Below are 27,229 nucleotides of genomic sequence, written 5' to 3' on the forward strand. Positions count from 1 at the left end.
ATATTGGTCCCTTGTGAATATTTTTTTAAATATCCAATGCTCAGTTTCACAGATATATTACTGTATTTCCAATATAGATTAAATATGGATAAGACATTTAAAAAGTCACAAAAGAATGTAATTGACAAGTGATTAATGTCAAATAAACTCTTCTTTCTTTAAATAGGCAAACACTGATATATAACAATCTTTTGGAAATCATGTATTAGATTAAGCATGGGTAAACTCAGTTCTAATAGTGAGACATAAGTGGAGAAGCTTATTTCTGATTGATTGCTGATTTTTGGAAGCAGCTGCACTTATGTCTATTTAGGACCCTGCAGAGAAACAGCTAGCACAGAAACAGGATCCCTGATTGGAGGCTTGTGGCGGCCATTTTTCTGAATGACTAGATCCAGCCTTGGTACCTACTTTGGTGCAGAATGTTTTCAAGTTTCTGCTTCATTGCACTGCAACTATTCAGTTCCAACATCACTGTTTCAAAATGGCAATAGATAACATCGAAATGAATAAACATGACAATATATAATTTTTATATATTAATACTGGAATTTTATATATGGTGACCACATCTTTGGGAGCAGCCCTTTATGTATGCATTTCCATTTTCTACCAAAACACAAACCAACCAACACACAAAGTAGTTGAAACAGTGATGTTGGAATTGAATAGTTGCAGTGCAATGAAGCACAAACTTGAAAACATTCTGCACCACCTCAATTTATAGAAAATACTATTAAGCCTTTGGGTACCGAAAATGATTAGGAGGAAGGTTTATAGACTTTGTCTTTACATTTGGCATCTATTTCAGGACTTTGTAGCCATGTTAATGATTATAATAACTGACAGAAATGATTAAAACAAAACTATCTCTAGTCAATGGATGCATGATTCAACAAGACAGGCTTAAGAGGTTTTGCCCTTTTTAATAGTGTGTCTTCCCTTCCCGTGTTAATTTGATAAGTACATACTAATTCTGGAATAATCTTTTGTTACTATCATCTGAAATGGTATAGTTAAATCACTACACATACACAATTTAACATATGTACAGGGACATCTTTCTGAAGTAGGATTCTTAGTGACAAATAACTAAATCAAATTTAGTAGACTTTTATTGATCCCTATCCATAGGTGGTATAGTATTTTAAAATTTTGACAGTAAGTAACCAAAGTAGCTGCTTTTATAGGGATGCGAAACATTTTGTACAACATGTAATTTTGTAAATATGACAGTTTTTTTCAAAGAAGACATCGTAAGAATTTAATTTGCATTTCTGTTATTGGTAAAGAAGATGATCTTTACCTATGTTAAGACAGTATCATCATTTTGAAATAGTATGTCTTCCTTTTGGTATTCTTTTTCAGTTGATTCAATGTATCCATATATGTTGTCCTCCATATAATAGATATGTTCATTCTTCATAAATATTTAAAAATAACATCTTTATTCTTGAAAATTTCATACATATACACAGTGAAATATGATCTTGTGTACCTCCCAGTTTCCTCACAAACTTCTCCCATATCCTCTCAACAATTACCCCTCCCAGCTTCACTTTATTTCCTTCTCCTCCTCTTCCTCTTCCTCTTCATCTCCATCCCCTGTCTCCTCTACCTCCCCCACTCCTCCTCCTCTTCAATTAATTAATAATTTAATTTTGTGTGTGCTGGTAACTTACTTGTCAATTTGACACACCCGTATAAAGGGATCCTAGACTGAGGAATTGCAGCCATTAGATTGGCCTGTGGTGTGTCCATGAGTCATTTTCTTTGAGTGAGGCGGGAGGGTCCAGTTCACTGTGGTCAGTGCCACACCTGGGCAGGTAGTCTTGTTTTGGATAAGAAAGCAGGTTGATCATGAGCCAGGTCAGCAAGTCATTAAACAACTATCCTCCAAGGTCTGTTGTTCAGATTCCTGCCCTGGCCTTGGCTTCCCTTGATGATGATGATGATGATGTACTGTAAGCTGAATAAACCCTTTCCTCCTCAATTTGGTTTTGGACAGTATTTTCTAACAGTAATTGAAAGAAAATAGAACAATGTGTATGAGTCTTAGTATGGATATAGATACACTAGATGCATGCAATCCTGTGGAGGCCAGAAAAGGGCAATGGATCCCCTAAAACTGGATTTATGGAACAGTTGTTTGTAGCCGTGTGGGTGCTGGGAACTGAACCAGGATCCTCAGGAAGAGCAGCCAGTGCTCTTTACTGCTCTGCCATCTTGCCAGCCCTTCTTTTTTCTATAGCCTGCTGAATCTAATTAACACTGTTAAATTCATGGGTATTGGATCGTGGACTGAAGCAGGGGAAACCTACAATTGGCTACACCTTGAAGAAACAATTGTACCTCCCCCATTAGCTATCACCTGACAATGACTCCTCAGTATGGGGTTGGGCCTGGAGCTCTCCTCCCCTATCAATGTTGGAAATTTTTTTATCTTGGTCTTTTGTAGGTCTTGTGAAGGTAACCACAGACACTATGAGTTCATAATGTGATAGCCATATTGTGTCCAGAAAACAGTTTCACAGCATTCCTCTTCATGGCCTTACTCATATTCTCCCAAAATGTGCTGTGAGCCATGTCAAGAAGTGGTGATAAAGATGAGGGCTAAGTACTCAGGTCATAGTACTGTGACCAGTTATACATCTCTGCATTGATCTCTACACACTGCAAAAAGAAGCTTCTCTAACCAAGGTTGTGAGCTGCCCATGTCTGTGGGTACAAACATAATTATTTAAAAGATAATTTGATAATATTACCATTCTACAAAATAACAATTACTTATTTTACCCTAGGGCATATGTTTGACCTCTGTAGTCATGAAATTTCACCCAAGATTATAGTACCAGGTGTCATATTCCCTCCTGTAGAGCAGATCTCAAATTCAATCAGAAGGCTGCTATTTATCCCATAACAGTATCATCACTGTTGCACAAGTAGACAGATCTTATCTGGCAGACCCATATTCTAGCATAGAGGGTCCCATGCTGGATAGGAGCATTAATGTATTTCCTCTCCCAGCACCCTATATAGCATCATCCTGCACTCTGAAAACTAGCCAGTAGGGAGGGAATTTCCTGGTAGTGTTAAAATTGCTGTACTTATGTCTTGCAGTCAAAGTGTATGACATTTTCAGTGATAGAGTCTTTGTTATGGGGTAGCCAAGGGCAATGGATATATCACGTGTTATTTTGAAAACCTCTTGTGTTTACCTGATCAATAAGTCATAAAGATATATCCCATGGCAGGCACTGCAATTTTAACTTAATAAACCATGCCTTCTGGGAGCACCTTGGTCCACTTTTACAGAATAATTCCATTAGAACACTGCTTTCAGTTAGTTTGAAGTTATCTTAGTAACTATTGGGTTCGTATAAGGCTTTTTCGTACATACATCCTTAGGGTCAGTTAACCTATTCACTACCTTCTCCTCTCTTCCATCCCTCACATATGTTCCTATGTAACACTTAAACCATCAGTGGTCTCCTCTCTGTCTAATATCACATGTATTCTACTTTACCTCAAATTATATTTTTAATAGCTTTGTAAAGTAGGAAGCCTTGACCTGGCTTTCCATACATACTTGTTTAGAGTTAGTCTTCTCCCTGACCCTGTTATTTCCTACATACCTCCCTTGCTTAAGTATGTTGACTTTCCTATCTTCATTTTACTCATAATCTACTATACTTCTCCATTCATGTGTACCAAACAAAGGCCGTTTCTACTTCCTGGAGAAAGTATGGCTTATAGCCTATGTTACTTCCCTCAGTATAATAGTTTTCCAGTTATATCCAGTTACCAGTTAATTTGTCTTTTTTAACAGCTGAATCATATGTCATTGTCTATATGTTCAACATTTTTCTGTTGATGAAGATCTCAGTTGATTCTCCTTCCCAGCTACTGTAAACAGAGTGATGATGCACATGTGTGTGTCTCTGTGGAGGGACACAAAGCCCTTTGGATAGATGCTGAGGAGTAATATAAATATACATGCAGACTGATTTCCACAGTGGCAGGAGGTGTTTACATTCCCACCAACAGTATATAAGGGTTCCCCTTTCATTACATCCTTGCCAAAATTTGTCTTTTGAGTTCCTGATAATGGCCATTCTGTCCAGGGTGAGAGGGAATCTTGAAATAGTTTAAACTGATTTTTCCTGAAGACAAACAATATTGTCCACTTTTAAGGTGTTTCATAACAATTTGTGTTTCTTCTTTTGACCGTTTTCTGTTAAGTTCAATATCCCATTTTTAGTAGACTGTTAATTCTTGGTGTTTAGTGTTTTTGAATGATCTTATGTTCTAAGTACTAAACTTATGAATAGCTGGCAAAGATTTTCTCTCATTCTGTGGACTGCCTATTCTCTTGTTTGACAGTTTTCTTTGCTGTATAAAATGTTTTAGTTTCATGAGCTCCCAGTTGTTGATTGTTGATTGTTAATATTTTTTTCTATTGGAGTCATTTTAAAAAAGTTCTACCCAGGGACACACATTCTGCAATCTCTCTTCTCTACATATTTGCCAGTTGTTGCTTCCTGTGTTAATCATCATCTGTTACATGACGAATCTTCACCGATGAGAACTGAGAGTTTCACTGATATTCTCTCTACTGTATGTTCTATTATGTTCTGTGAGGCTTAGGTCTAGAGACTTCATTGTAGCTGTGTCACTTAGGACTAGGCATTTCACAGACATTCTCTGTTTTTGTCCAGGTGTGGAACTTTGTAACAGTCTCCATCTATTGCAATAAGAAGTTTCTTTGATGAGTGGTGAGAGTTATCTGTAAATATAAGAATCCGTATTTAGCATATAGTAAGAAACTGAGTTTGTCTAAGGATATTGTGGACGTAGGGTTTTCTCTAGGGTTTGTGACCCCTCCAGCCATGTGTATTTGGCTGTTTTTACAATGTCATACACGAATTCCGTTACACTGATTGAACTTTCAGTCTACTTAGATAGCTGTTGATCATCCCAAGTTAAACTTACCACTAATGCACCGGTAGAAATAGTCCATTGTGTTGATCATTGTTGTGGTTATTAGGGTTTGCTGCTGGGATTGAACCATTGATTTTTTTTCCCATTTGCAGCTTACATAGTATTTTCTGACAATGTGAGAGCCAGTCTTTTGGAATGGGGCTTACAAGTCCCTATTGCTCCAACTCCTATGTCTGAAGTCCATCAGCAGTAGAGTTTTGCCATCATGCTTTGAGAGGAAATCAAGGACTCTGTCAATAACCTGTGTTTTGGGGGAGTATCTTGGACTATCCTGACCAAAACCTTGAAGGGAAGTTTCTCTTGTCTGGCACTGTATTTCTTGTTATATAACCTTCTATACACACATACACATACAGATATCATATGTATGTTTTTCATTAGCCTTTTAAACTAATAAATTTACTTCTGGATTTTTCATACAACCTAAACATTATTTACCTCTCCTCTCTGCCTCCCTATCTAACCTTCCATGTTCCCTTCCCAATTACATACGCCCTCAGTACACCTGTCTCCTACTATCTACCTGTCTCTGGCTTCCTTTACCTACATGATTCCTTTCCATTTTCCTAGCTCCTATGATTACATGGGGCTATATATTTGCATATAAAGATGTGGAGCTAAGATCCATCAATGAAATAGAACTTACCTTACTTGTTTTTTTCTGAGTCTGTTATACTTCACGTAGCGAAAGAGTTTCTTGTTCCATTCTTTGCTTGCAAACCTCATCAACCTAGGTTTCATGGACCATTGTGGAAGAGGGGAAGGAAAGTCTGTAAGTGCTAGGTTGGTAAATGACCACAAAGAAACAAAGTTTTCCAGGAGACTGGGAAATGCTCTTAAGAGTTTACCGCAATTGTGACAACATGCACAACACCATGCAAACTATGGTGTTGACAAAACTAGGTTTTCTCAAACTAGACAGAAACCTTACATAGAACTAGGGAAATGAATTTGAAGCCCTAACTTTAGCTGAGGAACTATTGGAAGCTGATCACTGCTGGGTGAAAGACAGTTGGTCTTCTTTCAGGGAGTGATGTTACATAGGCTGACCAGGCACCAATGGAAGAACTCACACTGAGGGGTAACTGGTTCAAAAACTTGACTTGATAGGACTTAACATATGTGCCAAAATACACGAACTCCATCAGGGTAGTATGGGCGTGTGCAGGTAGGGGAAATGTTCTAAGTATATTTAAGATTTATTGCTTGAAATGGACAAAAATTCAATAAAAAATATATGGAAAAAAAAGTAAATGCTTACCAAAGCCTGTATACCCGCATGCATTCTCATATTTCCTCCAGCAGAGTAAAAGGAATCAATTCTTATGTTCATGTCTTTGATCTATTTGGAGTTGAGTTTTATGAAGGGTGAGAGATAAGCATAAAGTTTCATTTTTCTGCATATTGAAAACCAATTTTCTCAGGAAAATTTGTTGAAGATACTGTCTTTTCTCAGATATACAGATTTGGCATGTTTGTATAAAAGCAGGTTACTGTAGTTGTGGGGATTTTTATCAACATCCTCAATTTTATTCTGTTGATCTCTGTTTCACAGCCCATGTTCCTACAACAGTTTTTATTTCTATGTAGTAATTATATTAAGTAGAGTTTTGAATCTTCCATGGTAATGACTTCAGCAGTACTCTTTTTGTTCAGGATTACTTTGCTATACTTGATATATTTTGTTTCATATAATTTTGTGAATGCTTTCTGGTTGTTAAGTGTGATGCTGGAATTTTAATTGTAATTGCATTGAATCTGTAGATTGCTTTTTGTAGAATGCCCATTTTCTCATGATTAATTCTTTGAATTCATGAACATGAATTGTCTTTTCCCCACATAGTGTTTTCTTCAGTTTCTTTCTTCTATGTCTTAATATTTTCATTATATAGAAATTTCTTTTCCTTTAATGGTTTATTTCTAGGTATTTTATTTATTTGCATATTGTAAATATTATGTATAGAATTGCTTCCCTGACTTATTTTTCATTGGTATAAGGTCCTAATTTATTGTGTTAATTTTATATCCTGCCACTTTGATGAATGTGTTTATTAGCTAGTACTGTTTTTTGGTGGAGTTTTAGGGGATTTTATTTGTATATTATATCATCTTTGGAAAGTGATAGCTTTTTCTCTTTTCTATTAATATCCATTTTTCTTTATTTTTTGTACTGCTCTAGCAAAGATTTAAAAGTCACACACTGAATTTAGTGGTGTGAGTGGACATACATGTCTAGTTCTTTACCTTAGTGAAAATGATTTGTGTTTTTCCCAATTTATTATGATGTTTTCCTTAAGTTTGCTATATATAGCCTTTATTATATTAAAGTATAATGACTCTATGTCCTGACTATCCATAGCTTTTAATATGAAATATTGTTGGAGTTTGTCAAAACATTTTCCATATCCATTGAAAAGATACAGTGATTTTTTACATTTAGTCTATTTCTAAAGTGACTATCTCTTCTATTTTTGGTTTGGAGTCTATTTTGTCAAATAATAGGTTATCTATGTTTGCTTGTTTCATGGTAACATTTGCTTGGAATATCTGTTTTACCCCCAGGTACTATCTGTCTTCAGTGGTGTGGTATGTTCCTGTGAGGCAGCAAATGATGGATCTGGGTCTTTTTTTCTAATTCACTCTGCCAGGTTTTTTTTTAATTGAGGAATTGAGATTACTAATATTCAAAGTTACTATTGAAGATGTGTTTTAATTTCTGTAATTTTGTTGATTTTTGTGGTATTTTAAAATGGACCTCTTTTGATTAATCTTTTAGTAATTGTTATCCTGTGGTATCTTCAGGAATACCAAAGTATTCCTTCCAGTGTCTGGGGTAGAACCATATTAATGATCATAAATTCTTTAGCCTGTTTTTATCATGGATAGTTTTTAAATTTCTCCTTCAATTTTAATATATAGTTTTGCTGGGTATAAATGTCTGATTTGGTAGTTGTGGACTTATAGAACCTTTTTCATTTAAATATTTCTAGCAAATATCCATATGTTGTTCTTTTCTTTTTGTATTTGTTGAGGTTTGTTTTGTGCCCAAGTATATGGTTGATTTTGACATTTATATCCCCTCTCCCATCCACACCTCCCCACATTACACTTGCACACTCATTTTAGTGGATTCTCTCTGTATAATTAAGTCTATAGAGTCTGTCTTGAATCTGTATATGTTCTCCAGTGAGGGTCCATCCACTGGAGCTTGCATAGGACTTGTGCATGTGAGTTCACATGAGTAACGAACCAGCTGTCTGGAGTACTCCACCCTCTCCCCATGGCCATCTACCACCTCTGGCTCTTACAATCTTTTCACCTCCTCCTCTGCCATGATCCCGGAGTCCTGTGCTCCAGAGGCCTGACAGGGGCATTTCTTCAGAGATCAGCACTCCTGCAGCCCCTCCCCCACACATTAGAAAGCCACAAGTTTCTGTGTCAATCACCATGTGCTACATAAAGAAACTTCTCTGGAGAGATTTGAAAGGTGCATTAATCTTCAACAGTGGATGAACACCTGCTCCAGCACAGTTACTCTGATTGTCCCTATTGGGACTGAGAGTCAGCATTATGAGGGTACCACAGTTACATCTCACTGGGGGGCGGGGACTGCAGCTCTCCATGTGTTATTCTTATGAGCCTGTGTTTACAGGTGATTTTACCTTTCTTGCTTAAAACTTTTGACAACCTTTCTTTTTCTGTTTTTAATGTTCAATTATAAGTTGTCATGGGGAGATTTTTCTCATCATATTTGTTGTTCTATATGTTGCCTGTATATATCTCTGGGTATATATACAGACTGGGTATTTTTTTCTCCAGATTTATGAAATTTTGTTCTATGGTTTTGGTATTGTATCCTTCTTCCTTTTCTTTGCTCATAATTCAAATACTTGGTTGAGCAAGATCTCTCTCATTATCCATTCTTAAGTTACATAAAATTGATCATTGGCCTTTACTCAGCCATCCAATCTATCTTCTTTCCAAAACAAAGAACTCTTACCTTCCACTGAACCATTCTATAGGTAATGCTCTCCAGTGTGCTTTCTATTAGTTTGAATTATGGAGATTTTCGTTTTTGGCATCTTTTCAGTTTGTATTTTCTTTAGCAAGCCTATCTTTTCATTGAATTCTAATTTCTTATCTTTGATTGGTATTCTTATTCATTCAATACTTCCAGTTCCTTTTGTTGTTGATATTGGTCTTTTGGAATATATTTGTGTCATCTTGTGGTTATTTTGGCTTTCTTTTCTCTTTCATTCATTCATTCATTCTTTCTTTCTTTTTCTTATTTCTTTGTGTAAATTCAAGTCTCCCTTTTTTTTTTCTTTTTTTTTTTTTACACTAGAGTCATTTACAATGCTCAGGGAAAGAATTAGTCATAGTAGGGTTGAAGAGTTATTTTCCTCTTTGGGATTGATATTTAGGGGTAGAAGGGGTAGAAGCTTTATTTCTAGTCTTCTAAGAAGGGTCAGGTATTGTGCTGGGTCAGCTCAAGACTCTTGCTTAGGAGTGCAGCTTACACTGGAAGTTGGGCAGTTCCATACCCCTGAGTTTTTTACTGTAATTCACTTAGATTTCCTCCCTGCCGCATATCTTCTACTAATGGCGGCTGCATGTTGTGAGACTTGTGCACCTTACCCTGTGTCATAGCTTGTCCCCATCCTAGGTCTGAAGCTTCCTTTGCTCCTGTTACCTGACGGCTTTACACTAGGTCTTCAATAAGTACTTTGTCAAAAGTTTAAATGGGCCCCAAACCCATGATTTATTAGGTAATATGCCCTAGGGGAGAACCTGTTACTATTATTCTGCTGAATGAACATAGTAATACATAGCCACTTATGTCCTTATCTTTTTACCCACAGATTAGTGCATCTCTCAATCATCATCAGAAAAGTTTCTTTTTCCCATAGAAGGCAATTAATTCAGAGATCTATAACCGATCAGTCTGCAGAGAATAATAGACAGTAGTTTGCTTAACTCTAAGTGGGACATCTATCTCTCCTACCCTCTAATACTCAAAGATCATTTCAGATTTGGAGGTAGAAAGATTATGAAAACCAGTGAGAGTAGAGCTCTGCAATGACATGTTATTTTCTGGACATTACAGGGCTGTTGCACACTGAACTCGCAGAAACCGTGGCTGGCTGCACAAGACCTTCACCAAATCTGAACAATCAAAATCCAACCCACATGGGGGAGGGGCTCATAAAGTCCAAGTAGTAGCTGGGAAGCTATTGTCAGTGGATGGCTGCTGAGGGAGGGAGAGTCAGTTTTCTTCAGGGATGTGGCCCCTGAGAACATACCCATGCTTCAGTTGATGGTCTTACATTCAAGCACATACAGGAAACACTAAATGGACTTAATAGATTTAAAGAAAAAGGCACATGAAGTTGAGATGGAAAAGTGGTGGGGGATATAGAGAAGAAGCTAGAAAAGAGGGAATGGGAGAATTTGATCAAAACACTTATGCATGCATAAAATTTCCAACCAATAGCAAAAAGTTCAAAATTTAAAGATAATGATACTGATAGGCTATATACTTACAATTTAGTCTCAAAAATTTATCAGTTATCATTTTCATTTTGGTCTATCTCATAACCTTTATTAAAATTTATTACTTGAAGGAGAGGTAGCTCAGTTGGTGGAGTACTTGCCTTCCATGGATGAAGCCTTGTGTCAGGTCCCCAACACAGCATGAAACTCCATTGTGTTTCCTATCCCCTGTTATTCCAGCACTGTTGAGGTGGGGAAGCTCAGAAGTTTACAATCATCCTTGATTATATCTATGTTTGAAGCCAACCTGTCTCAAAAATAATTATGATTTGAATAGGTGGATTCTTGACATCTATTGACCAAAATTATAGTTTTGCTTGATTTGGAGTCATATACAATAAGAAAATGTTGTATTTTATAACTGCCAAAAGAAGACAAAAGACATTCCTCATGTGTTAATATCAGCTCACCCTCAGATTCATAAAAAATACCCTACCCACTGAACAAAAAAGAAAAATATGCAATAATTCTTATGCTAGATACTGGAAATTGTATGACCTATCTTGGGGGACTAATATGGGAATTTGAGCATTTTTGCATATGTCTTGTTTTCTTAGCAAGTAGAAATTTCCCAAAGTATGTTAGGTCTGAATGGTATGTTCAGAAGCATGTAAATATATGCAATGATAGAATTTTATTTAACCAAAACAAAACTGATGTCTACCAAAGTGGACCTGCTGACTGTATATGTACTTCAACTGTTAGTAAATAGCTGTTTATGAACATCAAGGTGCTGTGTTTGTGAATGTGTGTGTGTATATATATATATTATATTATTTATATATGGGTAAATATACTATATATATAGTGTGTGTATGTGTGTGTGTACTATATATTGCACTCAGTATGTTTAGTGTGTGTGTTTTTGGTAGCATGCCATACAGTTTGTTTTAAGGAAAATATGTTTATTTGGGAATATTTGTATATGGATCTTGTCTGCTTTTTACAATACTATTTGATCATTTAAAGAGTAGGAATAAAATGTACAAACAAGCTAAGAGACAAAAAGTGCACTAAAATTTCACTATATTGTCTAATACAATATTTTTTTACTTATTTTACCTTAGCCTTTGATACTGAAGACATTTTTGATAATAAAAGGTAATAGATGTTCTCTTTTTATTATTTTATTTTATTATTTTTATTTTATGTGTATGAGTGTACAGCTTGCATATATGTGAGTGTACCCATGTCATGCAATGCCATGGAGGTCAGAAGAGTGCTTCAGATTCTCCTGAAACTCAAGTTAAGGATGGTTTGTAGCCTCCATGTGGGTGCTGGGAATTGAACCCGCATCCTCTACTAGAGCAGTCAGTGCTCCAAGCTGCTGAGCCATCTCTCCAGCCCTAAATATTGTCTTTTTTTCTGAATAAACCTGCTGCATTTACTTCCATATTTTTCTATATATTAAAATCATAGTATTTAGGATGTTATATATTTATTAAGTTGGTTATTCAAATTATGTCTTTTACTTTTTTCTTTCACTGCACACTGTAGACTGAAGAAAACCACTTTTAAATTGATTCATTAAACAAAAATAAAAATGTGTAGAGAGTAAAGTAGGAATTCAAGGAGTAAATAGGAAATACAAGGTCATGTTGTGGCATTTCTGAAGGGAATAGACAAGAATAAAACAGCCAGTGACTTCTAGGTATTCATAGGATTCATTATGGCAGTGTCAAAAAACAACATATAAGATATACAGTAGGTTAATTAACTTCTAGTATATAAAGCATGAAAGTCCTCTCTCATCTTCATGATTGCTGTCATTTTTATCTAATTTCCTTTACATAGAAGAGAATCATCAAGTCTCCTTCAATATGAAGTACGATATTTTCAAATTAAGGACATGATTTTCAGGTTAAAGAGAGGATAAATCATACAGAAATCAGGAAGTTCAGCTTTTCTGTAAAAAAAGTAGCTGTCATGTCAAAAACACTCTCTGAATTAAAATTAAGTGCACAGCCACAGTTTGCCCAATAACCATCTCATATTTTCGAGATGACTATTTTTAGAATGGAAAAGCTCATGTATAAAATGTGACATCTGAATTCTTATAAGTGAAAACAAGGCTTCATGATGTCTTATGTAGTTAAAGTGATACAGCATAGTTTATATTGATGCATACTCCTATAAATATTATAGCTTTTTGAATATAGACTACAAGAAACTAAATGAAGAAAAGTTTATGATTCAATTATTATCATATTTGATTTGTGACTGACTTTTTAAAGAAATTAGATATTTAAGAAAATTTGATATTTTATTGGAATAATTTGGTAATATACAAATTATTGAATCCATTACTACTATCATACGTGAAATTTATGCTTTTTAAATCTGGCAAGTGCAAAGAAGTCCATGGTATAGCCACAGTTTATACATCACATTGCAAGCAATTGATAACATTTTCCTTAAGAGTCACTTTATGTATTCATTATTGTTGGGAAATCACCAGAAAGTAGGATACATAAAACACCTGGAAGAATATCTTAATGTAGTTTAAATAAGAATGTAGAATAAAAATGAATATAAATTAACCCATATTATAACAGCATTTGTGTCCATACACTGATTAATTTTTTCATTGATAATAGGCCCTACAAGGACAAAAAGTCCGAAAATATTTGAAAGATTTTTGTGCAATGATTTTTTTCTATGAAAGTTCTACTGCTTTTTTTTGAGCTTTGATTGTAGGTTTAGGATGTGATGGTGATAGAATTTATAGTACAGTCCAGGTGTGCTGGTAGATACTCTGAACACACTGGACACTCAGACAATCCCAGTCTAAACTGACAGTAGTTAACAGATTAAGTCATATGTATGCTGAACTATACATATTTGAATGTGCACATACATGTAGCTAATTCACATATGGCCATGTACATGTTCATGCAACAGTGTTTTAAATAAAACCAGAAGGAGATGTTTTAGTTTTGAAAAATTACACATACAATATCTCTACATCAGTCCATGTATATAGCTGTAGACTGTATAACAAGAATCAGTGTCAGACAGGAGAAAACTTCCTCTAAGTCATTGGCCAGTGCAGTTCAAGAGACTCCCAAAATTACACAGACTATTGCCACAGTCATTGACTGCCTCCCAGATCTTGAAGACAAGTTTGCTAAGGACAGGACATACTTCAAACAAAGGACTTGGAAGTGACCTGGAGGCAACCTCCCTAAAGGCTAGCTCTCATAGTTTTGGAGGACACATGTGCAAGCTGCTAAAGGAAAACATCAATCAATGGTTGAACCCTACCTTTAAAGCCTAATAACCACAAAAATGACCAGCACAAACACTATCTCTATTGTGCTGTAATGGTAATTTTATCTTGGCGATAATCAACAGCTACCTTATTGGACTTAAAGCTTGCCAGTGGTTAACAGAACTGGATGCTGTTGTGGTTCCTGTACCCACATAACAGCTTACAACTTTCCCTAACTAACATTTCAAGGAATAGACACCCTCTTCTGGCTTCTACATTCATGACACAACATGGGTGCACTTTTATACATGCATACAAATCACTCAGATACAAAATTAAAAAATGTAATGAAGGATGGTTGTGCATGATTATAATCCTAAACCTGGGGATGCAAAGGTAGGTGGATCTCTGTGAGCTCTACGCCAGCCTGGTCTACACAGCAGGTTCCAGACGACTCAGCGTAAGAGTGAAACCCCAACTCAAAAAAGATCTTAGTATTTCATTCATTTTTATTTTATGTGTATGAATGCTTTTCCTGCACATATGTAAGTGTACCATATGTATGTGCAGTGACCCAAACACAAGATAAGGACATCATATTCCTGGAATTGGATTTAGAGATGGTTGTCATCAACCATAAGAACAAGTGCTCTTAATTGCTGAGCCATCTGTCCAGCCCCTTATTTGGCCTTTTGATAATAATGGATCAATTGTATTTCTTTGGTAGTCAAAACTAAATCCTCCAATTGTAAGTTAGCAGCATCTGATAAGTGATAAATATCAAAAGTCATGGCAGAGTGCCTTTGTTTTCCCAAGCTTGATTAAACAAGTCAGGAGACTGAAAGAAGGGATGTGCTGTTCCACTTCCTCATCCCTGAAGTTGCCTATGCACAATGTGCAGAGCATCCTGCGGATATTCTTTTTTGTTGTTTTTGTCTTTTTTATTAGTTTTCAGTAGACTAATTTATCATATCTGTAAATAAGACCTTCCAAAGAGATCATAGATGTTTGTTCTACTCTGGTTCATACTAGACCTTTATTTTGGCACATAAATAGTAATTATGAAATTAATGGAGCTATGGAATTAAATTATATATTAAAATGAAGGATTTTATCACATTTTGATAAATTGTTTATACATGAGTCAAATGTCCTATTTAATTATGTAATATTTCCTTCTTTGTAATAGTCAATGAAATATTTTATTATTGTTGCAGACATCAATTGATTTTGCAGTTTTATATTTTTCATTTACAGGCTATGTTCAGAAATATGTTCAGTTTCTAGATAAGAATTGTCACTTTCATGAATGATATACTGTTTCTCACTCAATAATCTGTCTTTAATACTGCTTTGCTCACTCATTTTGCTGATCTTATATATTAGCTTCATATCAAGTTCTTATCTTGGTCAGAATGTTCCCGGATGTTTAGATACAGTTGTATCTCCATAATGATATCTAACAGGTGCATTTTATAACCAACATTGACATAGACTGTTAGTGTTTAGTTACTTTTCTGCCAAGTATTTTTTAAAATGAAATGGTTTTATTATTTATACCAAGAATCATTGATAGTTTTACATATTACTAACAGATCCTTCTGTATTTCTATTTAACAGCTTAAAGGGCCTTTCATATTTTTGATGTCTAGAGTTGACTTTCAGTTTTTGTGTGTGTTCTTGAATTCCTATGCCAGAAATTAATATTTCAAACTATCTTGTTTAGTTTTTATTCACTAGGCTATAGGTACCTGGGTCTTTTTGGAACATTCATTACTCAAATTCCTTCTCATCTTTGGATGTTTACATACTTTCCTCCCCCACCACATGCACTTACTTCTTCATCATTAAATATGAAAACTTTCTGTGTTTATAGATGTGTCTTTTTAGCCAATAAATTTTACTTTATGAAATATTGGACAGTAGGGAAGAACTTCAGGAAGCTCAAATACTAATTTTTATAAAGGAATTAATATATCATAGTAACGGCAATGTAAAATGTAGTTTAATTAGTTTCTGTTCCATAGTAATTCAAGGATAATATTTTTATGTACTATCTAATGGAAGGTGCTCAGAATGACACCTTGGGACATAATCATGAAACATACACTATATGAATAGGAAGAAGAAGAGCATGGAACTGTAGGCAGGTAACTTGCTTCCTTCACTATATAAGAGGTTGACCTTGGTGATTCCACCCGCACTCAATTGAGTTTATTACACACATTAATAAAAGTAGATGAAAAAGGTGATTGCCAAGATTCTATTCTGTTTCAATAATTAATGTTTCCAAAACAAACAATGAAAACTAAGAGCAAACTATATACTATGCTAGTTGTGGAAATCATATTTATGATACAGCTACCATGATTTGATGAATGAAGCCAAGAAAAGAGATTGTATCACAGTCCTAAGTGTGCAATAAGTGACAAGCACGGAATGTTATGAGGAGAGATTCTTTGACATCAGTTTAGGGAAAACTCTGCCTCAGAAAAGCTCAGAATAATATCTGCACATGTAGAAAATGGGAATAGCAAATTATGTTGGTGAAAAGAGAGAGAGGCTACAGTGGAATTTTAGGAATTGCATTTAAAACATGGCTAAGGATGCAAGGACAAACATGATCAGGGGTCTTTCATATTTGTTGAGAAGTGAGGCATGGGAAGGGAGTCAGAGAATCTAAAAAGCTAAATCAAAACAAAGTTCTGGTTAGAGAGTCAAAGGAGAGTATTATCCATACGTGTATGGGAAATGTCCTGAAGATGTTTTGCATTGAAAGGAAATATTTAGAGAAGAGTTGGCAAGAGAGAATGCCTCATAACCTCACAAATCTATACTCAGATCTCATAATTGCAGAAGTAATTAAAATGAGATAAAGATGAAACCTTTTTGCATGCTCATAGGACTAACAAGATTTTGTGATTATTATTAAGAGTGATAAACATGGATGCAGGACCAGTTTACAGGGAGTCAGCAGATTAGAGTGAGAGTGATGAAGTTAGTTTAAACATGTTAGAACCAACGCTTTGAGGGCAAGTAGGTAGGCAGAAAGAAATGCACAGCTCTGAAGAGGGTAGGGTGAAGGACAGCTGTGGGAGTACTGGATTTATTTGCTACTGATGCTGGGAGTAAAAATTTTTCAAAATGAATTAACTTCCAAGTTCAGACCATAATTTTGGAAAGCACGAGTTTCAAGAGGAAATTTAAAATTAGGGATACCTAATGAGTTAAAATGCAATTCTAGAGATAAAGTAAAATAATAGTAATGAAGAAGAGACTCCCAGAAGGAGTATTGAACTACAAAAACTAATTGTTGAGTGACAATAGACAAATTATATTTTCACAATTAATTAACCCTTAAGGAGGTTATTTTCTTCCAGACAACTTTAATAGTAATCAAGAGCTGATCTATATTCAGGAGAATGTGTAAATACAGAGAGAAGCTGTAAGTTCATATAAATCTATGAATAATTTGCTTATTTGAGGTGACTGTATTTAGTCTTACTTATTTTAAAAAATCACATCTTCACCATTAATAATCTAGGATATGTATAAATATATATATGTTTATTCCTTAACATGTTACATGTACTGTTCTCTTCTACACCAATGATTTGCACAGCAGGTATATTATCTACTGCTTTTCATTCGGTCAGAGACAGGAGTATTGTGTACTATGTTGGTAAAGGGAATAATTTATTATTTGCATACTGGACAAGTAAAGAAGGATTTAAGGCATTGGTAGAATTAGAGATGTAAATGAAGGAATTAGGCTTCTAAACAACCCTAAATTTAAAAGAACCCAAAATGTGTAGGGTCCAAGTCACAAGATTTACATGAAAATGTTCAATAAATTTGTATGTTCTGTGATTTTAAAAAGAAATGTTAAGGTAATTGAAGCTAAGAACACAAGAATTTTAAATATCTAAATAATTGTCAATTCCATGCCTGTCTATATCTTATAGAATAGCTCATGTATGGGTATTTAATAGCCCTTCAGAGTCTTTGGTTGAAACAATCTATCTTAAGAGCACTAACTGCTCCTGCAGAGAACCCGGGTTTGATTCCCAACACCTATATGGCAGCTACAAACAGTCTGTAACTCCAGTTCCAGGGCAATCAGAAGACTTCTTCTGACCTCCATGGCATTGCATGACACATGTTCACTCACATACTGGCAGGTAATACACTCATACACATAAAATAAAAATAATAAAATGTTTTTTAAAAGAAGAAACACTCTATCTTAAGCAAAAGTTAAATAACTTAAAAACAAATTAATTTTATCGGAAGACATGCAACTACTGTAAGTCTTATTCAACTACTCTTCAGGCCACATCTGGAACAAAAGTTCGACCCATACTGTGGCAAATAAGCAAAGTCTGCTATTGTGAGCATCTTTTGGAAGGTGACTCTATTACAGAGGGTTAAGACCATTGTTTTCTAACAGAACTTTCTGAAACTGTGTATGTTTTCTACATATATCTGTACTATTTGATGCAGTAGTTACCAAGTGAAGTATCCACTAAACACTTAAAATTTGACTTACACAACTGAGAAGTACATTTACATCTTATTACTTTAAATTTATAGCACTCTTATTTGCCGTCACCAACTATATTTGATATTGCATGTTGCCGCAGGGAAACATAACTACAAGGTGACAGTCATATAAACTCATGGACATATGGAATGAGATTAAATAAATACTTAGAACTGAAGCCCAAGTATAATATGTAGAAGAGTTGTAAAGTTAGGGGAAAGTCAAGTCTAACTCTAGTTCTCGTTTTCAAGAACACTTTATTGTTCACATTTTTAAAAATTTTATTGATTATTTTTATTTTATGTTTATGTGTGTATTGCCTGCATGTAGGTAAGTGCACCGATGTTGTGCAATGCCCACGGAGGTCAGAAGAGGCTGTCCGACCCCCTGTGACTGGAGTTACGGACAGTTGTTAGCTGCTATGTGGGTGCTGGGACCAAACCCAGGTGTTCTGCAAGAACAATCAGTGCTCTTAACTGCTGAGCCATCTCTCCAGCCCCTATTGTTCAAATTTTTAATATATGGTGATATAATTGTGTGAGTTCTATGTCCAAAGCATGACACCAAATGTTATCAAATCTTATGGAAATCGAGCTTAGTAATGCAAAAAACCAAAATAAAGGAAGGAATACTTTATACATGGCAGGTAAATATATTGCATAGATGTTAGGATGAGCAGAAAGACCAGTGAGTGAGAATTAACTATAGTAGGAACCAAGTGAAGCTGGGCAGCTGCAAATTCAACCAGGCTGATACCCAAGGGGAAGAGTCAAACCATTGCCAATGTCATTTTGGTTCCCAGATTATAGTGCTACTGCTATTGTTTTGCTTTTCTTTATAACAAAACCATGAAAAATATATGTGAAAATCTTTTTCTTTTGGCATTTATTTATTTTTCTTTCTTGTTATTTTTTGAGATTGACATACGATATATTTTTATCATATTCATCCTCCTTCCTCCATCAGCTCTCAGATCTACCCTAACTGCCCTTCCCCATTGCCACTTGAACATCATGACATTTGGTCATACATGAAAGTTCTGGATCAGAGAACATGTTGGCCCCAGCCTGTATTCATTGACTTGAATAGGAAAGTTTAGTATATTTCATTCATCATTAATAGCTTTATTCTTTATACCTTCAAGGTGTACAAAAATGACTTATCTTATTTTGAGGCAAACTGACACTCAGGGTGAAGACTACTGTCTTTCTTTGTGAACTTATTTTGAAAGGATTTTACTTATAAGGTATATATATATATATATATATATATATATATATATATGTGTGTGTGTGTGTGTGTGTGTGTGTGTGTGTGTGTATGTATGTATCTTAAAAATGAGTTCTTTCTACCATTAGATCAAAATTATGAGAAGTATTAAACACATTTATAGTGCTCGAGGCAATATAAAGTAGTTTTAATTAAAATAAAAGAACACTAAGCAGAAAGGAAATTCCATAAGAAAGACATATGTATTTTGGTTGGAATTACATTTTCCTCTTCCACATGACTCATGTGATGTATGACGCTGTTTTTTCTTCTTAATCTAGGATTGCCACTGTTACTCCTGTACTTTGAACACTGTTATTATTGTTCTGCTGCATTAAATTGGCCATGAAGAGTTTTTGGGTCTATAAACATCTACATAGGGAAAGGTTGCATCAATTATCTGTACAAACAAAGTCAGGTAACTATTTATATATCTCTGGTGAATGGAGTGTCAATGTACAAGGCAGCTGTGAGATCTGGGAAATTTTCTCAAGAGCTGTGAATGACATATGAGTTGTTTTCTACCTATGGCTCACAGCTTCAGCTTTCTTAAAATCTAAAAAAAATATTGATTCAAGGGCGTAGGTATAGGCTAAATTAGTGTTAATGTCTTGAGAGTAAAATTTTAATTTGGCATATGACTATAGAACCAATTTTGTAAGAAACGTACTTAGAATCTACGATTTTTAATTCTGCTTGATGCCCAGACTACATATTACAAGATAAAGGGGAATCCGAAGATAAAAGTCTGATGGCAATGTTTTGTTTTTAATTTGTTTTTACTGAATTTTTGTCTATTTCATACAGAACATCTCAATAAATCTTAATCATCTTTATACCCTCCGCCTTATTGGAACCTTTCCATACCCTCCCCCCGGAATTCATACATTCTGTCATTGTGTTAAAGCTTGTTGTGTCAAATTAATGTCCTCAGACATTCTTCAGTGCAAGTTCATCTGCTGAGAACTAGTCAGCTTATCTAGAATCCCAATATCTTAGCTGAAGAAATATCGGCAATGTTTTCTTATTGTATATTAATTGTAAAATATACCAAGTTTTGCCTGGTCTGGTGGCTCAGGCCTTTAGTCTCAGCACTCAGGAGACAGAGGCAGGAGAATCTCTGTGAGTTCAAAGCTAGTCTAGTCTACATAGTGAATTCCAGGCCAGCTAACAGCTGTCCATTAACTCTAGTTCTAGGGGATATAACGAACTCTTCTGTCCTCTGTGGGTATTGCACCACACAGCAGCACTTACATACATGCAAACATAACATTCATACACACAAGATACAAATAAATAGATAAAGCAATTTTTTAAAAATGTTGAATTTCTTAGTGGAATTTGCATACATGTATATAATATATTTTGAACATATTCTCAACCCCATCATGTCCTCTTAGCCCTCTTCCTTAGCATTGGTCCCTTTATTTCCACTTTTGTGCCCCATCCTCTTTCTTTTCTCTCTTAATTATGAACTTATTTATCTTATTTATTTCTATAGTTTTATGCATGAAAGAAAAGGTGTGGTATTTGTTGTGTCTAGATTATTTCCCTTAAGATGATAATCTTTACCATTATCCTTTTTCCAACAAACTATACAATTTTGTTTTCTCTGTTTCTTCTTCCTTTGTTCTTGGAATGGAATTCAAGGTCTAAAGTATGGTACATAGGTATGTTACCACTGACCTACATGATACCACTGTCCATCAAAGACAGTACTATTTATTCTTATTTTCAGTACTGATGATGAAACTCTTTTCCTTGTTCAAGCTAGTAAAACACCCAACCATTGACCATATATTTAGCTATTTCATTTTTAATATCACTAAATAAAATTTTATTATGGTATTCTTTTTATGCATTCTTCTGTTGACAGCAGACTGATTCCATATCTGACTATAAGGACTAGGGCCACAGAAAATAAGCATGTAGGTATCTACAATGTGTGCTTTATTATTATTATAATTTATTATTACTATTATTATCCATATAAATATATGCACCAGTATAGTATACCTGAATCATATGCTAATTCTATTTTTCATTTTATGAGGAAAACTTACAGTAAATTAGACAATGATACCAATTATTAAGAACCCTGCCCACAGTGTATAAAGATACACTTTTGTCTGTGTTCTCCTTATCATTTTCTATTGTGGTAAATTTTGTCTCTATTTTTCGCTTTTACTCCATTCTAGAAAAAAATTCAAATTTTCCCCCTTATTTCTCAGATGTCCCATTACTTTTTCATTGATGAATTTATAGGCCATGTGTTCTTATATGAGTTTGTGGTGCATTTCTTTCTGTTGATTTTTAGTTTCATTACAATATGATATGATAAGATGTAAGAATTTTTCATGTAAGTGTTTGTTTAGGTATATTTTATGCCCCCAAATATGAGCTGTTTTCTCAAACTCTCAATGGACTTCAGAAAGTGATGAATATTCTGTAGCTTTTGAATCACACTGTATGGATATCTAGCATATCCAACTGGTCCATACTGGAGCAAGTGTTCTTGCTTCTCAGTTTATTTTTTTCACTTGGTTGACTATCTATTGGTGAGATTGGATTAATGAAGTCTGCCTTATTACAGTGTGTGAGTCTGCCTGATATTTTAAGCACAGTAGTGCTTGCTTCATGAAGTGGAGTACACTGGCTGTATGCTGGCACACAGGTGCAGTCCAGAAAATCAGTGACTGAACCAAGATGTTTTCCATGGTTAAAGTTACTTGGTGCCAGGTTATAGCATGGAAGGCTTCACTTAATATCTTTAACAAAGATCTCCTTTATTCTTTAATCATTCCTCATGGTTTCAGCAGAATAAGTCTAGGGTAGACTAACTGGAAGAAATAGACATCAATGGAAGCATACACACCTAACATGACTGGGATTTGGATCAATTCCAGAACTATATGGAAAGAAGAAATCAAATAGTAATAACAATACAGAATATACAAAAAATGAGTGTACCTGCAATAATAACCATGTGAGAGAAGTTACCACTACACATCAATAAAACCAGAGAATAATGGTCTAAAAATAATACAGGATAAGCTTAAACACACCAGGGAGCAACAACAATAACAACAACAAAAACTTAAAAGACAGAGTCGAGAGTGAGAGTCCACTTCTATCATTCCAGCGCTCAGGAAACTGAAGCAGAAGGATTGGACTCCAAAACTCCCTAGAGTGAGATTCTGCCCCTCTACATCCCAAAAATGAAAAAAAGGAAGGAAGGAAAAAGGGAGGGAAAGGGAAGAGATAAGAATTAAAAAAGGTATTTTAAAAAAGGAAAGAAAAAGAAGAAACTTCTGGAAATTAAAACATGATGGGTGTGTCCTTTGCAGTTCTTTGATGCAATCCCCTGGAGAAAGTCATGAGTCCTGGACGTTTCCAGTACGCTCCTGGAGTCACGTGTTTTCTGTTTGTGTTGACAGCAAGTCATTTCTGTCTTTTATTCATATCAAAGTGTATGTCTTATTCTTCTCTTTGCTGTTTTTGTGGTAGTTACACCAGGAACTACTACATTCCTATGTGGTTTTGAACATTCTCCCAGTACTAACATTTACAACCTTCAGTGAGTTGTGGAATCCATACTTCAATTTTAGTCTCTTCACATTTCCCCTTTTAGAATATTGTATCATCTGATATGGTACAATGGTATGATTTTTAATTCACTATTTAAATTAGAATTATCTATATACCATGAAGGAAAATATAGCCTTATGTTATCTTTAAAACACATTTCTCACATTCCTTTAGTTGTTCTATCTTTTTTACAATATAATATTCTTTTAAATTATTCCCTTTGCATTTCAGTAATTCCTTTATATCTACAATAAAGGTCTGTCAGACATCAAATGATTCACTTGGTTTTTCTCTGTTTTTTTTTTTTTTTTTCACTTCATACATATGAGAAATGTTGCCAGATAGAGAATTCATACCGGACACTTCCATTCTCTCAATTCTAGCAAGTTATCAATCGACTTCCTCCCAGTCTCCTTGGTCACATTAGAAGACACTTGAAATTTGAATCATCATTTAACCTTGGGTTGTACATCTTCCTTTTTCCTGTTCATTTCCAGATTAATTATTTCAGCTTTCAAAATAATCAGTGAAATACATTGGTGATTTGGGGGGTTTTACATGATTGGTGTTCTCTCAGATTATTTGGTTTTTGGATTTAATTTCTTTCACCTAATCTGAGAAATTTCACTATCATGTATTCAAAATGCTATTATCATTAGCTCTTTATCCATTCCTTCTATAACATTGGCAACTAAAATATTGTGCATATTATGTAGTAAATGATATTTTGTTTTTGTTCAGATATTTCTGTATTTTTCAGACTGAGTGAGTAATATTGTTCAGTCTTCAATTAATTCAGTTGACTCTGTCCTGCCATCGTGATGGTTAGTGGTAATTCAACTTGACAATCACCTGGGAGATTGGGCATGTCTGTAGGTGACTATCTGAATTGTGTTAATTGAAGTGAGAAGACTTGTCCACTGTGAGTGGGCATCATTCCCTAGGCAGAGGATCTTATACTGTGTGAGGGCAGAGAAGAGAGCCAAGAACTAGTATGCATGTAATCATTATTTTTTTCTGACTTGGGACACACTGTGAGCAGCTTCCTGGAGTTTATGCTACTGTGACTTCCCTTCCAGAATTGGTCATAAAGTGGAACTGTGAGCTAAATAAATCCTTTATCTATTAAATTTTATATGAATGTATTAATATGAAAGTTCTTTATATATTAATACTTTTGTTAGAGTATTTTATCACAGCATTGGAAAAGAATTAAAAGAAATTAAAACCAAAAGTATAGCTACTGTTGTGATAAATCTGACCATATTTCCTTTTAGGCCTTTGAATTGCTCTTGTTTAAATTTTTATTCCACTTATTTATGTTTATGTGAGTGTATGAGAGAGAGAGAGAAAGAGAGAGAGAGAGAGAGAGAGAGAGAGAGAGAGAGAGAGAGAGAGAGAGAGAGAGAAAGAGAGAGAGAGAGGATATACGTAGAAGCTAGAGGAAAACCCATGGGAGTCAGTTCTCCTTTCATGTAGGTTCTGGGGATCAAACTTATGTTGTCAGCTTCACAATAAGTACCTTTATGTGCTAAGTCATCTCCCTGGTCCTGGAACTGTTTTGTTAGAGAACTTTGGAAGAGTTTGGATGTTTGGGCTAAAAGAGCTGTTGACTGTTAAAACACAGCTTATTGGGTCATACTGATGAAAGCTTAGAAGACAGTAATGCTGAAAGACATGTGGGCAATTGACACCCAGATCATGAGTTTTCAGAAGGCAGAAGAACTCTATCAGGAGCTTGGCTAGCAATTGTTATTATGACACTTTGGTCTAACATCTGACATCATTCTGCCCATGTCCTAAGAACTTGAGTGAAGTTGAATTTAGGGATGATGTACTAGTTGGTACACTGTTCTCTGTGTGGCAGAGAATACTGAAGGACAGAAAACCTTCACACTGGGACTGGGAAAGCAAGACTAGAACCACTGAAGACAAACCTGAACTACATGCAAAGATAGCAGCGATGTCCTGAGGGCAAACACTCACCCCTAGAGGTTCCATCTTGTGAAAACTCAGGTATATTTCAAGAAACATAGCCTAAAATGTAGGGGCTCCCAGCTCCTCAAAAGCAGTTGCCTGGGAAAACGTTTCTTCGGGGCCATGTCACAGAAGCTGATGTTGCTGTGTTTCAGGTGAGACAGGCTGTATCCCAAACTGGTGTCAAAGTATGCCAGTTTCATATACATAGTAATAGTTTTGATGTCAGAGGTATAATATTAAGGTGGTCATATGGATCAGCTAAGGAACTAAATGGCAGGGTTGGAGTCCATGAAAAGAGAGCTAATAGATTATTGTGTGAAGCTATGGGAGTAAAGCTTAAGTTGTGTTGGTGACTCTAAGAAGCTGTAAGTACCAGGACCATGAAATGTGTGCCAAGAAGGGTTACAGGCCTAGAGTAGAGATTTCACAGGAGGAAATTTACATATGTTGAGTTTGGTAGGGCTGGATGCTGGAACAGTGAGGCTACCCAAGCGCTTAGGAGCACACGCGGTTTCATTAGAAAGCTCAGATGCCAGCTATGAATTTTCAGGATTTAGTGCTGCCTTCTTGGATTTTGATTTTGCTTTGGTGTGAATTTTTATTTACTATGTTCTTGTTCTTCCATTCTAGAATGTGGATATTTGCTATATGTCATATGTCAGAAGTATGTAACTTATTTTAGATTTTATGGGAACTCACAGGAGACTTTTTATTTTAAAATATTAGAATTGCAAAGACTATAAAGGCCTATAGAGCTTAACTCTGTTTTGCACTATGAAATAAACATGAGTGTTTGGGGGAAAGGGGTAGAAGGTTATGGCATAAAAGGTATGTGTTTGTGTGCTATGCTGATAAAGGGTGCGGTTCTGATGGTCAGTTCTGTCAACTTGACAAACATAGCATCAGCTTTGGGGATATTTGTGATATGAGAGGAGAAGGCAAGCCAAGCAGCAGCAGCATGTGTTCAAGATTGTTCAATGCTTCAGACCCCCAATTGTGGGTATTGATATTGTGTCATCAGCTATTGATTCAAAACTGTTACCCTTAAAATACTAATCTCTTCTTGAAGTACCCTCTTAGACACCAAAATGTAGTTTTTTGTCTCTATTTCCTTTCCTTTAAACCCAGTTGAGATGGCTCATTAAATTAATAATCAGTTTCTTTTATTTTATGTTCCCCTATCATTTAAGTCACCATTTCAAAAGAACTGAACTGATCAAGTGGTACTTGAATCCTGATAATAAATTCAGATTATGAGAGAAAATTTTTGGTTTGATTAAATATAAATAAAACATTTTTTTTCATTGGATAATAGTTGGATACTAGGATATTTCTCTAAGTTAACACATGTTGGAACTCATTTAAGATCTGTGAATTTTGTAACCAATTATGTTAATTTCTTCTTGTGTGATTGTTTTCTACATCACAGGAGGTTTCGTAAACATTCTCCCCCAAATCAATCTGTTGCCAGAATCTATACAAGTTGCTGTGATGGTGTCCATTACTGTGTGCTTAGTCCTTAGTTTCTATTTCTCTCTACTCTGGAAAGTATCATACCAAGACTCTATTCTTTACTGTCTATCTCTCCAAAGGCAAAAATTTTAGACATTTGCACCTAGTTCCTGTCCATTTATAATTACATTTGTTCTTCAACTTCTTCATTTTTTTTTGCTTAAAAGCATATATTTTAAAAACGTATCATTAACATTGCCAGTGATTTAATACATATTTTTAGTATTGAAGATTTTCCCAGTGCCCCAGCAAGAGGTGGATTTTTCTCATATGTCCCAGAATGGTGTCCCACTTGTCATGAACTGTTCTGCAGGGAACTTCCTCAGCAATGGAACGGTCAGCTGTGGACTCATTCTTTTACAACCACCAGTAATTACAATGCATTCTGGGTGTACACCAGTGCACTTTCAGACATAAACCGATACTGAGCATAAAAGGAGGACAATTTTCCTGGTGACTAGAGATAGGAATCAGGTGAATTACTAAGACTTTGGCTGCTTTGCTTGGATAGAGGTCAGCCTAAAATGTAAGGAAAAATAGAAACATATTTGGGTGCTGAAGATTCACATGCT

At 35.2% G+C, this 27,229-nt stretch overlaps 1 protein-coding gene across 5 annotated transcripts in view; it reads left to right on the top strand.

Moving 5' to 3' along the window:
- Cdh18 (cadherin 18) overlaps positions 1 to 27,229 on the top strand; it is an 814,309-nt gene that overhangs the window by 434,986 nt on the left and 352,094 nt on the right. The window lies entirely within an intron of this gene.

This window comes from Nannospalax galili, unplaced genomic scaffold (genome assembly GCF_000622305.1).
Source record: "Nannospalax galili isolate Female #2095 unplaced genomic scaffold, S.galili_v1.0 scaffold207, whole genome shotgun sequence".
Lineage (NCBI taxonomy): Eukaryota > Metazoa > Chordata > Mammalia > Rodentia > Spalacidae > Nannospalax > Nannospalax galili.